General features: G+C 39.5%; 1 protein-coding gene and 1 non-coding gene across 10 annotated transcripts in view; both read left to right on the top strand.

Moving 5' to 3' along the window:
• The window catches only part of LOC119967347 (nuclear receptor coactivator 7-like), a 169,463-nt gene that overhangs the window by 44,391 nt on the left and 110,170 nt on the right, over positions 1–14,902 (top strand). The window contains exons 2-3 of one of the 9 annotated variants that reach the window (XM_038799749.1): positions 5,747–5,798; positions 6,534–6,740. The exons of 6 other annotated variants lie outside the window; for them this stretch is intronic. The gene's annotated coding sequence lies outside the window, so the exon portion shown is untranslated. Of the gene's footprint in view, positions 1–5,746; positions 5,799–6,533; positions 6,741–11,625; positions 11,770–14,902 lie in introns of those variants that run through there. 2 more of the 9 variants (XM_038799748.1, XM_038799750.1) reach the window with 2 other exon arrangements.
• On the top strand, positions 13,448–13,519 carry trnae-cuc. The gene has a single exon. It is a non-coding gene; the product is annotated as a tRNA-Glu (tRNA).

Raw genomic sequence — 14,902 nt, forward strand, 5'->3', positions numbered from 1 at the left:
GTATAAGCATTCCAGCAATATAAAGCACCAGTTTTTTTTTTCGATAACTTCTCATTTTTGCTATTATTCTGGTGAATCTTTTATGTGGCTCTTAGCATCCATCATGTAATTGAACTGAGAACAATACTGTTGTTTAATCAAAAGCATCACGTCCTTGATTTTTGTAATTACAAAGCAGAGGAAAAATTTTATTTGGAAGACCAACAACCTGAATGCATTTAGTATTTTTTTAATGTACAGAATCTTCCAAGTGTCATGTGAGAGTACCTTTAAGAAATGGGTGCTTAAGAAATGCACCTTTAAGAAATGAGTGTTTATCAGTGATGTCAGAGAGTCGGTGGAGCTGGGCTGCCTGTCAGCTTTTTACTTTCATTTTAGGCTGTTTGCTGCAGTGTGTGTTTTAGTTTCGTTTTCAAAGCTGGATAGCTGCAGTCACAGCCAGAAGGTGTATGAGAGTCTGTCTCTGTAATCTAAAGAATGTAAATCGATCCTTTGGTGATTTAAAACTAAAAACTGCTCGCAGTAGTGACTTTAACCTGATGTGCTTTTGTTTAAAGGTTATTTTTAAGTCTTCTAGATGTTAAAAGGACAGCTTACGGGTTACTTTGTGTTGTATTCTTTGGGGTTATATTTGAATTAATGGTTGCTAAGATGTTCACTGTATGTTTTAAAAAGGTTAACTTGAGTTAATAGAATAAACATCGTTTTGCTTTAAAAAATATGTTTCCATTTCTGCTGTACCACACCTGTAGAGTGGGCTGTGTGCTCCCCATACCACAATCTATTAAAAGTTGTGGGTCAGGTGAACTCTATAATACACTTTGGGGTTCCCTAAATCCTGGCCCATAACAAATTGGAGGCTCGAGGGGGATAAAAGTCTATTTATTGGATTGGCTTAGTGAACTTAAAGACAGTGAGGGGTGAGCATCAGGTGTGGTATTTTAGTTGAAGTCGGGAGTGTGTTGTGGACAAAGGTTCTTTCAGAGACTAAAAGCAGACTGTTAGATTTGGCAAAAACATTGCAGTTAGCATTACCTGACAAAATGCGAAAAGATTAGGTCATTCTGGCGGTGGTTAAGCATTTAAAGTTGTCTGAGATACAGACACATTGGAAATGGCAAACATTCAGTTACAAATTAAACAAATGGAACACTAGAAAGAATTAAAACAGCTTGAATACGAAAGGGAGAGAGAGGAAAAAGAAAGAGAGGAAAAAGAGAGAAGAAAATCAGAAAGAATAGCCCTAGCAGAACAAAAAGAAAGAGAAAGGGAGATACAGATCAGGTTAAAAGATAAAGAGAGAGAATTTGAACTTCAGAGAATGGCCATGAAATTTGACGGTCAGTTAAAATTGGCAGGCGTAAAGGAAACGTACAGTTGGATGATAGTGATGAGGATAGTGAGAAAGAGTGTCATAGTCGAAGGCTTGGTGGGGATCTATTTAAATACATCTAAGCATTGCCATGGTTTGACGAGAAGGAGGTAGAAGCCTTTTTCATTTTGTTTGAGAAGGTAGCTAAACAAATGAAATGGCCACAGGACATGTGGATATTACTGATTCAAACAAAGCTGATAGGTAGGGCTAGTGAAGTGTTTACATCACTACCGGAGGAGATATCTGAGACATATGAGGAGGTGAAAAAAATCCATTTTAGGTGCATATGAACTAGTGCCTGAAACCTACAGAAAAAGATTTAGAAATTTAAGGAAAGGATTTGGTCAAACATACATGAAGTTTGAAAGGCTCAAAAAGAGTACTTTTGATAGGTGGATAAGGGCTTTGAAAATAGACCAAACATATGAAGCTCTCAGAGAAATTATACTTTTGGAGGAGTTTAAAAGTTCAATTCCTGATGTAGTGAGAACTCATGTGGAAGAGCAGAGGGTTAAAACTGCGAGATTAGCAGCAGAAATGGCAGATGATTATGAATTAGTTCATATATCAAAGCTTGGTTTTCAACATCAATTTCAGCCTGTGAGGGGTAGAAACTGGGGACATGAGAAATACTCAACTGCAGGGTGTGTTTTAGTTTCGTTTTCAGAGCTGGATAGCTGCATTCACAGCCAGAAAGTGTATTAAAGTCTCTCTCTGTAATCTAAAGAATGTAAATCGATCCTTTGGTGATTTAAAACTAAGAACTGCTCGCAGCAGTGACTTTAACCTGATGTGCTTCTGTTTAAATGTTTTTAAAAAAGTCTTCTGGATGTTAAAAGGACACCTTACGGATTACTTTGTGTTGCATTCTTCGGGAGTCGTATTTGAATGAATGGTTGCTAAGATGTTCACTGTATGTTTTAAAAAGGTTAACTCGAGTTAATAGAATAAACATTGTTTTGCTTTAAAAAATACTTTTCTATTTCTGCTTGCCACACCTGTAGAGTGGGCCGTGTGCTCCCCATACCATAATCTATTAAAAGTTGTGGGTCAGGTGAACTCCATAATACACTTTGGGGTTCTCTAAACCCTGGCCCATAACACAAGCCTTTTATGATAAGGGTATGGAAATCATGCCACTGAGGCATGAAAGCAGGGATTGTGAAAAGTTACCAAATCTTGATAAAAATGAATTATGGGTTGTCAGTGATTTGTCTTTCCCACTGAAGGAAAACAACTAACTGGACTTGTGGAGGGAAATTAAGTGTAGGCTCTAGTTGGTTTGAGGTTTAAAAAAAGGGTGGCAGGGGGATGGTGGGAGGTGGAGTTAATGAGTGATTGATAGGTTTGTGAGATAGTTTAGGGCCACAGAGGAGTTTATGTACAATGATAAATTAGAACTGTGGAAAAGGGAGGCCCTCTGGTCTCCATTGTCTCCAAATGCATCGGTCTAACAGGAAGTTTTGCCGCATTACAGTTTTACTGAATAGGAAATAACTGCCCATGAAATATTTATTAATCATTTAATAATATTTAATAAAACATTTAATAGCATTTAGTAAATATGCCTGTTATTTGTGTGTATTAATTTTTAACAGCAGAGATATTTCAATCTACATAGGAATATTGTTGGTGAGTTTGGCTGATAGCTATTTGCATTGACAACAGAGCTCAACAATAGAGTATTTATTGTTTTATGTTGGTAGCTCGAGAAAAAAAGCCTAAAATTGAACAATCAGAAGAGGAAATTATATGTTGATAATCAATTATTAATTGATTAGAATGGGATGAGTAGAAGAATTGAATAATGGAAAAAATAAGGCGAATGGATGTCCATTTTTAGCATCATAATACTATACTAGTTTTATGTTTAATGCAAGAGATTAGTTCATTTGAATTGTTCCAGTTGGAGAATTTTGAGGATCCAGTAGACTACTTGCCTGTCTGATCCATTGAAAATTCAAAGTCCATCTTGTGAGCTGTGCAGTAGGTGTCACTTGGAACAAGTTTTTAAAAAATATTATGAATCTGTGGTTAAGCACCCGAGAATCAGTGGGATAGTTTGATTACTTAATTCATTGCTTGAAGCATCAAAGCAACAACTACCAAGATTATGAGGGGAGAAACTGAATTTTTTGAAACATTCATACTTTTAAAACACACAGCCTCAAATAAAGATTCAGTGGCAATAAATAGGGATGAAGTAGCATGTGTGTGGGAAGGGTGTTGAAAAATACACCAGAAATTGAAGCAATTGAAGGATTGTTGTTTGTGATGTGGCATTTTCACGAGTTTGATGCTTAGATTATTTTTTGAATTGAGTTGCAAATGAATTAGAAATGGGGGCAAACTGGTACAAAGCTTGGAGGATAATCTCCCACAAGGAGAGACTAACTATATTTGTCCTATAATTCCCTGTAGTTTAAAAGAATTAGAAGTGATCAAATTCAAAAATATAAAATTCTTAAGGGGCTCGACCGGCTAGATGCTGAAAAAATGTTTTCCCTGGCTAGGGATTCTAGAACACAGAGTCAAAGTCTCAGAATTAGAGTCAGTTAGTTAGAACTGAGATGAGAAATTTCTTCACTCAAAGAGTTGTGAATCTTTAAAATTTTCTACCCCAAAGAACTCAGTTGCTAAGAATGCTCAAAATAGAGGTTGGTAGATTTTTGGGTACTAAGGGAAGTAGTAGTATGGGACCATGAAGTTAAAATAGAAGATCAGCTGTGATCTTATTGAATGGCCGAGCAGGCTTAAAGGGCTATACTCTTGCTCCTATTACTTATGTTCTTATAAAATCAGTTCAGTTGTATTCTTTCTTCTCTCTTCTCTTCTCTCCCCCCCCCCCCCCCCCCCTCCGACTCCCCATACAAATTATATATCATTACCACCAAGCTAATACTACTCCCAAGTAAATAATCACAGTTAAAATTATCAATTTTTCAAATCCTCTACTCACCTCTATGTGCCTCCCATTTCTGAAATTCCTCTAGCCTTGCAACTCTCTGAGGTATATCTATTTCTCCAATTCTAGCCTCATTACCATCTCTGTTTTAATGCTCCACTATTGTCGACCTTGCTGTCAACTCCCAAGGTCCTGATCTCTTGAATTCATTTCTTGATCTCTGTGCCTCTACTTTCCTCCAGCTCCATCTGGACTTGTAAAGACTTAATTACCTGCAAAGCCTCGCATTCAAAGTACCGTCTTGCATCTTTGACTTGGTCTATATATATATATATATGTGTGTTTCTGGAACTCACCTGAGGAAGGGGCAGTGCTCCAAAAGCTAGTGATTCGAAACAAACCTTTTGGACTTTAACCTGGTGTTGTAAGACTTCTTACTGTGCTCACCCCAGTCCAACACCGGCATCTCCACATCATGTCTACTTTCCTCATTTACCATCTACCTCTTTGACTAAACTTAGGTCAATTCAACTGATCTCATATCCCCTACTGTGACCGGTGTCAACTTTTGTTTGATAACACTCCTGTGAATTGCCTGAGACTTTTTTTTACTAGGCTAAATAAACCAGTTGACTTGGGATTTGGAAATCTCCTGATCACCACTGACTATGCTGAATAAAATTGCTAAGCAATGAGTTTTACAGGTCAGTGAGCTATGACAAATTTTGTGTGTTGGAGACTTTTATGATGCATTTTACTGAAATAAACCATGTCTGAAATTGTCAATAATGTTCATTTGGCTGTTGCACTACTAGTTAATCTCAAACATGTCTTATGCAAACCCTGATCTGTCCAAAGAAATCAAGAATTTGCATAGAGGAACTGACCCTCTGGCTCTTGTGCATTTGCTGTGTCTAGTAATATTTTCACTGTTTCTGACCTGTGACACTGGGAGGTTTGATGCTTTCTCAATTAAAAAAAAAAGGTGCTGTATCTTGAACTGAACCTACCTGATCAGTTGTCAGTGGAGTTAATTTTTTCTTTTGCAGTTTGCTTATGCAATTTCTGCAGTGTGGTGTTTTAAAAATATGAATACACAGTATTTTGAAATGTATTTAGATCTATCGAGAAGAGGAATTTCTGGTCTAATACAGCGGATGAAAATATAGATATACAGATATTATATGTTTTAGAGCATAAATTCAAAATTGGTACTATATGCTCAGCTTTATTGAGCTAATTATATTGGCTAATGGGTGGAGATATTACCATGTGTTTCTTTACCTTATCAGACTGATCTGATGTTTCTTTACATTTTTGCTTTCTGTTCACTTTATTAAATATTTTAACATGTCTGTCTTTTATGAGCTGCCATGTAATTCATCCCGCTGTTGCACTGTTTGCACTTGATATTAAAATTAATAGTTGTGACTGAGATTTGTTTTCTCTTATCTTTTCATCTTCAGGTCAAAGACTGCGCCATTAGTGTGTTTATTTTCACATTTCTTCAATCTTCAGGTTGTCTATTTTCTTTCACTTTTCGTTGTTATAAATAATCACATACTTCATTCTCCATGATCTTTTGAAATTGTTTAATTTTCCAACCACTATTGTTTGTGGATTGTAATCACTAAACTTTGTTTTTGCGCAAATCCTGGATAAAAATTAACATCGAAGTTGTGCTGTTGCTGCCTTATGATAAAAATTGAGCTTTTGCTGTAGATCTTTTACTAACAAAAACATTTCAACTGTGTTAGAATAGTACATTGTCTGCCATTTCTGATTAACAATATAAAACGCAAAGCTATTCACGTCATTAGAATTAAAGATATAGTTTGTGATTTGCAAATGCTACAAAAGTCAATCTATTGTAGAAAATCTGTTGTAGAAAGCCTTGAAAATCTGGAACTTTTAGTTGAGATATTTGCACATGCGTAATGTAATTTCCACATCAGGAACAGGGAAATAGTTGATGGAAAGTATTTTGAGAAATAAAGGTTTACATTTTGGTGGCCATGTAATGTACCTTACTGCTATTGGTTTTTGAAATCTTCTATGCTGTGTGAATTTAAGTGACTGAAATCAATGTTCTTCTCAGGCTTACTTTTGCATTATTATTATTATTAATATATTGAAGCGGCTGGTTGGGGAAGGGAAGCCTGTGCCAGGGAGGTTGCTATGTCTCTGCCAAGACAGCTGTCTAAATGTCCTGCTGATTGTATCTCAAAAATCAACATTATCTATTTATGACAGGAAAGACCCTTATTTATATGTGATTCACTGAGGTGGGATCAAGAGCATTTCATTTTCCTCCTCTTTGTTCGTTCGTGGGATGTGAGCGTCGCTGGCAAGGCCAGCATTTGTTGGTATTGAATTGAGTGGCTTTCTCGGCTATTTCAGAGGGAAATTAAGAGTCAACCACATTGCTGTATGTCTGGACTCGCATATAGGCCAGAGCAGGTAAGGATTTCCTTCCCTCAAGAGCATTAGGTTTTGCAACAATTAATTACAGTTTTCAAGGTTTATTGCTGAGACTAGCTTTCAATTCCATGTTTATTTATTACATTTCCGTTTCATCAGCTGCCATGGTGAGATTTGAACCCATGTACCCAGAGCATTAGCCTGGGCCTTTGAATTACTTGTCCAGTGACATTGCCACAATCTCCTCTCCTAATGTTGGACCATTTTGCCTGGTCTGTCATGTATGACTGCATCATTGGTAACATTGCCTCTTGAAAGGCCACCTTGAATATAGATTTGGGGTAAAAAGTGCACCATTTCCCCAGTGTGGAAATTCAAACCACATATCCATTAATTACTATTTGCTTGAACATAATATTACTTTCAGAAGTATACAAGTAGCACCATGAAGGTTCTTCTGACATTTTGTACAATCAAAGAAGGATCTGGCGCAGAGGGTCACCATTTGGCCCATTATGCATGTACCAGCTCTTTGAAGGAGCTTTCCCATGAACTCTGCAGAATACTTCCACTGCCCTTTCAGCCAGTAATGTCCAGTAGCTTTCAGCCAGTGATTTCAGTAGCTTATCTGTGTGAAAGTTGTTTGGTAAGGGCATAGTTGAATTCAACTGTATTGTATCTGAGCATTGCTGAAAATGAGATGTGTCAAAGCTTTTTGTCTTGCACTGATCATGACACGTCGTAAGAATACTGACAGAAGGAGAAAGCAACAATTTATACTATGAGAATAAAGCGCTAATTGGTTGGCAAGTAGACTCTGGTAGAGGTGTTGCCATGGATAAGGCGGCAGTGGCACAGTGATTAACACTGCTGCCTCATAGCGCCAGGGACCCGGTTTCAATTCTGACCTCGGGTGACTGTCTGTGTGGAGTTTGCACATTCTCCCCGTGTCTGCGTGGGTTTTCTCTGGGTGCCGGATCTGGTTTCGTCCCCTCATCCAATGATATGCAGGTTAGGTGGATTGGCTATGCTAAATTTCTCCTTGGGGTCAGGCTGCAGGAATAAGGCGGGGATTTGGGCCTAGATAGAGTGGTCTTTCGAAGGGTAGGTGCAGACTCAACGGGCCGAATGGCCTCCTTTGCATTTTAGGGATTCTATGAGATGACTGTCCATTAACTGCCAAGCATTGTTAAAATTTAAACAAGGCAGTTTGTCCCTGATTGGTCAAGGCATTGCCCTGGTGAATGAGTCAGCGAATGGCTCTCACTTATTTTGTTTAGCTGAAATAGACACGTGTGTACATGTTCTTTCTGTCAGCAAAGAATAGAGCCCTATGTATTAATATATGTAGTTTCTAGTACACTCAATGCACCACACTTCAAGCCCGACTGACCATCTTAAATTGGTTGTTAGTGTCATTCTTGGTACACTGAAGATTATTAAGCAAATTTTGTTCACAGAATCACATCTAATGTTGGACACTTTCAGTTTGGAATGCACAGGCTAGCTGGGTACTGTCTGTACCTTGCCAGTTGCGACCAGAAGCTGGGACATGCTATTTTATGCGTTCCGCCAGTCTTTCAAATGTCTTGACTAATCCAGGGCAAGTTACCTGGTTTGAATTTTAACAATGCTTGGCAGGTAACTGTCAGTATCTGGTGCATTTTCCATGGCAATGTCTCTACTGATCAGAATCTGCTTGCCAACCAATCAGCACTTTCTTCTCATAAAGTATAAATTGTTTTTTTCCCCTTATTGGTATTCTTGCAAGATGTCTTAATGAGTGCAAGACATCTTGCAAGCTTCATTCAACATTTCTCTTTTTTATTTCAGCAATATTCAAGTTCTGTACTACCAAATGACTATTAGCATTGTACCTTTTTGAGTTAGGTAGTTGGCCGATACTCTACTCTGACTTAGCATGTGAAGAATGGACAGTTGTTATTAAAGGGCATCTATAATTCTTATAACAGGGTGTCGGTTTGCCTATGGGAGAAGTGGAAATTTATAGCAAGAGGATGGAGGAAAATGCCAAACAATGATGTATGGTAACAGACTAACTGGAGATCAGTTGCAATGAAAATAATTCTACACTTCTGCTTGATATGCATAAATGACCTGGGTTTCCTGCTAAACAAAATCCTGTTCGGAGAATAATTTGAGGGAGTTGACATCATATCAGCTTTGGATTTCCAAATTGTTGTTTCCCCCACTTGGGATCCATTTCACCATCTGCTGAAGGTACCAAATTTGGTATGCAGGGCATGTGTAATGTCTAAAGTGGTTTCAATGCTACAGCATGCTTTTGCTGCTTACGGATTGTACCTCATTGCTTCTAGCTAATACTCTGCTATCCTTTTACATCATATTCGAAAAACACCCTCGGTTTTGCTTTTGTGCCATCAATAAGATCATGTTTACGTTACCATACAACTTGCTCTTGATTCCAGCATCTTAACACTGTCAAGCTCTTCCCCTCCAAACTGATTTTCATATTCTAACTAGCCCATAATTTCTTCTGTCTTCTTTTCCATCCCCTTCTTCTAGACACATCATCTCCCAAGCACATATTCCTCCAATGTTTAATTTCCTTATCATTACTATCTTGTTTCTTCAGTCTACCTTCCCTTCACTAGTTTCTTTGTATTCATCTTCATATTAATTGAGATACTGATGCTGAGCCTGACTTGTTTTGCTCAGTCCCCAGGGCCTTAATCAAGAATCCAATTAGAATGGCAACACCTGCTCATTACGGGTGCATCTCAGCAGGAAAATTATAATCCAAATGACCAATACAGAGACTGAGTCTGTCTTTTTGTACCAGAAAATAAGGATTTCCTTCAGATCAGGAAGCCACCAAGGGCTCAGCAAAAAGAATCGCCGCACATATCATTGTCATAGCCTCTAGTTTTAGCAGAGCAATCCATGGGATGGGCATATCCAGATATTTGACACCCATTTTATGTGGATCTCATGAGACAATTGGCAATGTTGTGATTTTGTACCCTTCCTCGCTCCATCAGCTGACAGGAGAATATTTTTCTGTGCACCGTTCAACAAATTATCCAAGCAGTGCCTATCCACAGTTTCTCCTCCGACCAAATTTTGTTCTCTTTTCTCAAGAATACATTGTGTTAGATACAGTTCCACAGTCAGTGAATTTCACTCGCCACTTGTCGCTTATCCAACTAGCCGTTCTTAATGTAAGATTAGGCAGTGAGTTTTTGCAAGATATTCATTTGGGGGCAGAGCATTGCAGTCAAAATTAATACTGCCTATGCACATGCATTTCACCAGGGGATAGAAACCAGTAGTAAGAAGTCACATTGATTTCTGTCTCCCTTGCTTGTCATCCTAAAATAAAATTTAAACTTTCCTGCTCCTCTCATAACAACATCACGGGTGCAATCAAGCGGCCTCGTGATGCTACAAGGCCGTGCGAGATTTGCAATGTTTGCAAGATCTAACATCTTGTGAGACGTTGTGATCTGGATCTCACCCTCGCTGGTGCCTGGGTGGCACTGCCAGGCTGGTAGTGCCAAGATATCCAGTTACTAGGTTGCCTGTGCCACGGATTGTGCCTGGGGTGTGCCCAGAAGAGGTGGTGCGAGGGGTGGCTTGAGGAACCCCGAAGAGGTATGTTTGGGTAGGGTACGGATTTGTGTTTCACTGCTATGGGCTGCAGGAAATAGAGGGCAAATCTACAGTAGGAGTGGTTGGAGGGAATTGATTGTGGAGCATGCATGAGCAATATAAACTGTAAGCAAATAAGGTGACTTGTGTGTGATTTTTATTGAGTTGCCTCATAAGGTAATGAGAAGATAACTTTACTTGAAATCATTATCCTCATCTCGTAACAGCCTCCCCGAACAGGCGCCGGAATGTGGCGACTAGGGTCTTTTCACAGTAACTTCATTTGAAGCCTACTCGTGACAATAAGCGATTTTCATTTCATTTCATCTTGGAATCGTAGACATAATTATGATGTCAGAGGAGGGGCGGCATGGTAGCATAGTGGTTAGCACTATTGCTTCACAGTTCCAGACTCGCAGGTTCGATTTCCGGCTTGGGTCACTGCCTGTGCGGAGTCTGCACGTTCTCCCTGTGTCTGCAGGGGATTCTTCCGGGTGCTCCGGTTTCCTCCCACAATCCAAAAATGTGCAGCCCGGGTGAATTGGCTATGCTAAATTGCCCTTAGTGTCCAAAAAAGGTTAGGTGGGGTTACAGGGTTGAGGGGACATGGTGGAGGTGTTGGGTAGGGTGCTCTTTCCAAGGTGCAGACTCGATGGGCCGAATGGCCTCCTTCTGCACTGTAAATTCTATGATTCTATGAGTGGGTTTATACACAGTTTCTGCTACCAATGCCTCTCATCTAGCAGTGCTAAAGCATAAAGGGGAGTAAAGTAAGTGAATGAGATATGCTGATTATTGTTCATCTATGTGCTCTTGTTATATATTTATAATTTAGAACATTTGTTGAATGATTTAAGGATTACTACTTGCCGTATGTCATGGGAGAGGGAGTTGCAGGATAGTCCCATGATATCTTCTTGTTCAAGTGCTTTAAGTGTCATTGGATTTTATTTTTGCCACCAGAATCTGGCTTTATTTCAGCGATGTAGGATAGAAACTTTCCATGTGAATATAGAGACCTGATTGAGCGAATAATGTGAATGCATGTGTTGTATCCTCAACTGTCACTGGAACGCTTCTCAAAGCATCAGTCTGGTTGATTTGTTTTTTAAAAACTGCCGTATTCCCAATATTGTACATGCTACTTGCGGATGAAAAAGCTTTAGTTTAAATTTTGTTTTGACTTTTCGGGCTGCTTCACATGTCGTCCCCATATGTCTCACTCTGCAGCCTCTCACTAAAACTGCACTGATAAGTTTGCAGAAAATTGGTGGAAAAACTAAGCATTGGGAAGATTATGTTGTTACATATCTGGACAGGAAGCCAGGGTGATGTAAAATCACCTATGTCACAATCACATCAACTGTTCAGCAATCATTGCTGTTGGCTTTGTGTTGTGCAAGTCACTGGCCCATCCTCCAGCTGTGCAAAAATGGTAATTATTAACTCATTTTTCTTTTCTTTTTCAATGATCTATTTCAGTTTTTAAATAAATGATTTGCTGAAATGCTTACAAAATGCTTTGACTCCGTACTAATTCTTAGTTGCCACAATGTATAAATGTTTCTGAATTTACACCTAAATAATTTGGATCAATTTAGTAGCAGCCACACTGAAAACAAGGAATGGTAAGGCAACCACAGCTGAAAAAGAATTCTGCTGTTCTGGGACTCGCCTCCTGGTGTTTACAATTGGAATTAAGGGAACGAGTTAGATGTCTGATGTACACTGTGATACTATAAATTGACATGACATTTTTATTATAGTATTCATAGTAGACTTAACACATTAGTTAACCAATCTGTGTAGAAACAGTAACCACAAGTGAGCACAAATGAAAAGCGCAGGTTGCAAAGTTGAGAGTTGTACTGTAATAATATTTACCAACATACATAACTTCAGTAGACCTAGTTCTTTCCCTGTTTGAGATGTTTGTAAATCCAGTTATTTTTCCAACTAATGCTGTTTGGTAATTACCTAATTTGTAATTCAGTGGTTCAGCTATGGTTGCTTTATAAATTTTGAAAGGCAATATTTACTGAATACAATTACATTGCTATTACTGCATGTAAAAGTTTTACAAGGTTTGGCTTTAAAATTTCTATAGTAAGATGCTATCTAAAAACTCAACAATATATTTAGCTGTGTGGAACAATTAATTGAAACGGTTTTCAATTTCTCGTTTGATTGGCAGCTTTGATTGTCTCACCTTGATTGTCTCACCTTGCCCAAAGTAAAGTAGCCATCTTTACTCACAGACAAAGAGCCCAGGGGTACTGGGCTTGCCACCCTAGTGCATTTCGAAATTCTTCCGTAAAAACGCACTAAAAATTACATAATAAAACCTGCTAAGTTTAAAAATTTTTTAAAATTTTATTACATTCACGGGTCACATTCAATTGCCCAAGTTCTTTCAGGGATGTTGCTAGGGCAAAAGTCAATACAGATCGTTGATGAAAAGAAAAGGGGTACATCTAAATACAAATGAGATTCTGCTGTGATATGTAAACTTTTGTAATAAAATAAAAACTTAGCAGATTTTATTATCTAAGTTTTTAGTGCGTTTCCACGGAAGAATTTCTAAATACACTGGGGTGGCAAGCCCAGTACCCCTGGGCTCTTTGTGAGTAAAGATGGCTACTCGCCTCCTCTGAACCCTGCAGAAGCCCTTTCGCCAGGTTCACGTTTTTCAAAAGGAGTACTAATCGGCACCAGCGTGAGCACATGCTGGGAAGGCCGCTGAATTATGGGAGGCCAGTGGATATGGGGTCGCTCTCATTAATGGAAATAGGGCTTAAGTGGTGATAATTGGTTTCTCGACACGTTAAGTCAAGATCCTGATTTCGCCGATGGGAGTGGGCCGGTTGCATCGCCAACCGTTTGGTGTCTGATGCGGATCTCGTTTTTGGCCCCTTCTGTTATTCACAGTTACGCTTGAGCGAGAGCACAACGAGACTGGGGAATAGCACCCTTTGTGTTTACTCGCAGTCTGGGCATATCCCATCATGTCATGATCTGTTATTCCTTTATGCTGTTGTTCTACAGAGTAGGAATATCATTATAGAGTGTCTACAGTGCAGAAGGGGGTCATCCAGCCTGTCATATTCCCAAGTTCCCTGGTGGTCTAGTGGTTAGGATTCGGCGCTCTCACCGCCGCGGCCCGGGTTCGATTCCCGGTCAGGGAATTACATTTGGGGCCTCACGGTAGCATGGTGGTTAGCATCAATGCTTCACAGCTCCAGGGTCCCAGGTTCGATTCCCGGCTGGGTCACTGTCTGTGTGGAGTCTGCACGTCCTCCCCGTGTGTGCGTGGGTTTCCTCCGGGTGCTCCGGTTTCCTCCCACAGTCCAAAGATGTGCGGGTTAGGTGGATTGGCCGTGCTAAATTGCCCGTAGTGCAAGGTTAATGGGGAGATTGTTGGGTTATGGGTCTACGGGTTAAGTAGGGTGATCATTGTTCGGCACAACATTGAGGGCTGAAGGGCCTGTTCTGTGCTGTACTGTTCTATGTTCTATATCCAAGCTGACTCTCTGCAAGAGCAAGTTGACCAGTCCGATTTGGCCCTTTTCACTGTAGCTCTGCATTTTTTTTCCCCCTTCAGCTGCTTGCCTACTTCTTTTGAAAAGCATTGTTCTGATGAAAGGTCATTAAACATAAGAGCATGAGAAATTGGAGCTCCCTTCACCATTGAATAAGATCATGGTTGACCTAATACAACACCATTTTCCTGCACTATCCCCATTTGCATTAATGTTTTTATATGTAGAAATGTTTTGATCTCGGTCTTGAACACACTCAACGACTGAACCTTCACAGCCCTCTTGAGTCAGAGAATTCCAAAGATTGACCGCCCTCTGAGTGAAATTTGTCCTCATCTCAGTCCTAAATTGCCTACCCTTTATTTTGAGACTGTGCCCATGACCTGTAACAGTTCAACGTCTTCTTCAGCCGGTCAATATTACCCTGGACCTTGGCACCAAGGAGGCAATTGCCCGCATATGGCCCATAGAACTCTATACTCAGCTTTCCCATATAACTGTCTGAATGCTTTTTAAAAGTCAAAACCGTACCCGCCTCTACTATTGCCTCTGACAGCCCGTTCCAGACACTCACCGCCCTCTGCGTGAACAAATTGCCCCTCTGGACTCTTTTGTATCTCTCCCCTCTCACCTTAAACCTATGCCCTCTGGTTTTAGATTCCCCTACCTTTTGGGAAAAGATGTTTCAAGTAACAAATTTGATTATGCTGTGTATCAAATTATCATATGTGCTAACCCGTGCAATTCAAAAAACCGGAATTAATTTCGAAAAGGCTAATGTAATTCCAACAATGCTGACTGCTCAAATAATCCTGAATAAAAGCTTGTTCAAGGATCAATTAAATCCTTGGTGACTCATCTACTTCCATGTTATGACTTTGTTTTAGTTTTTGGCTGGACTGTTAACCTTCTAATCGGAAAGCAGAATACTGCGGATGCTCTAAATCTGAAATAAAAACAGAAAATGTTGGAAATCTTCAATTCAAGCAGCAGATGTGACGAGTGAGCAGAGTTAACATTTCAAGCCAC

The sequence above is a fragment of the Scyliorhinus canicula genome, chromosome 6 (genome assembly GCF_902713615.1).
Source record: "Scyliorhinus canicula chromosome 6, sScyCan1.1, whole genome shotgun sequence".
NCBI lineage: Eukaryota > Metazoa > Chordata > Chondrichthyes > Carcharhiniformes > Scyliorhinidae > Scyliorhinus > Scyliorhinus canicula.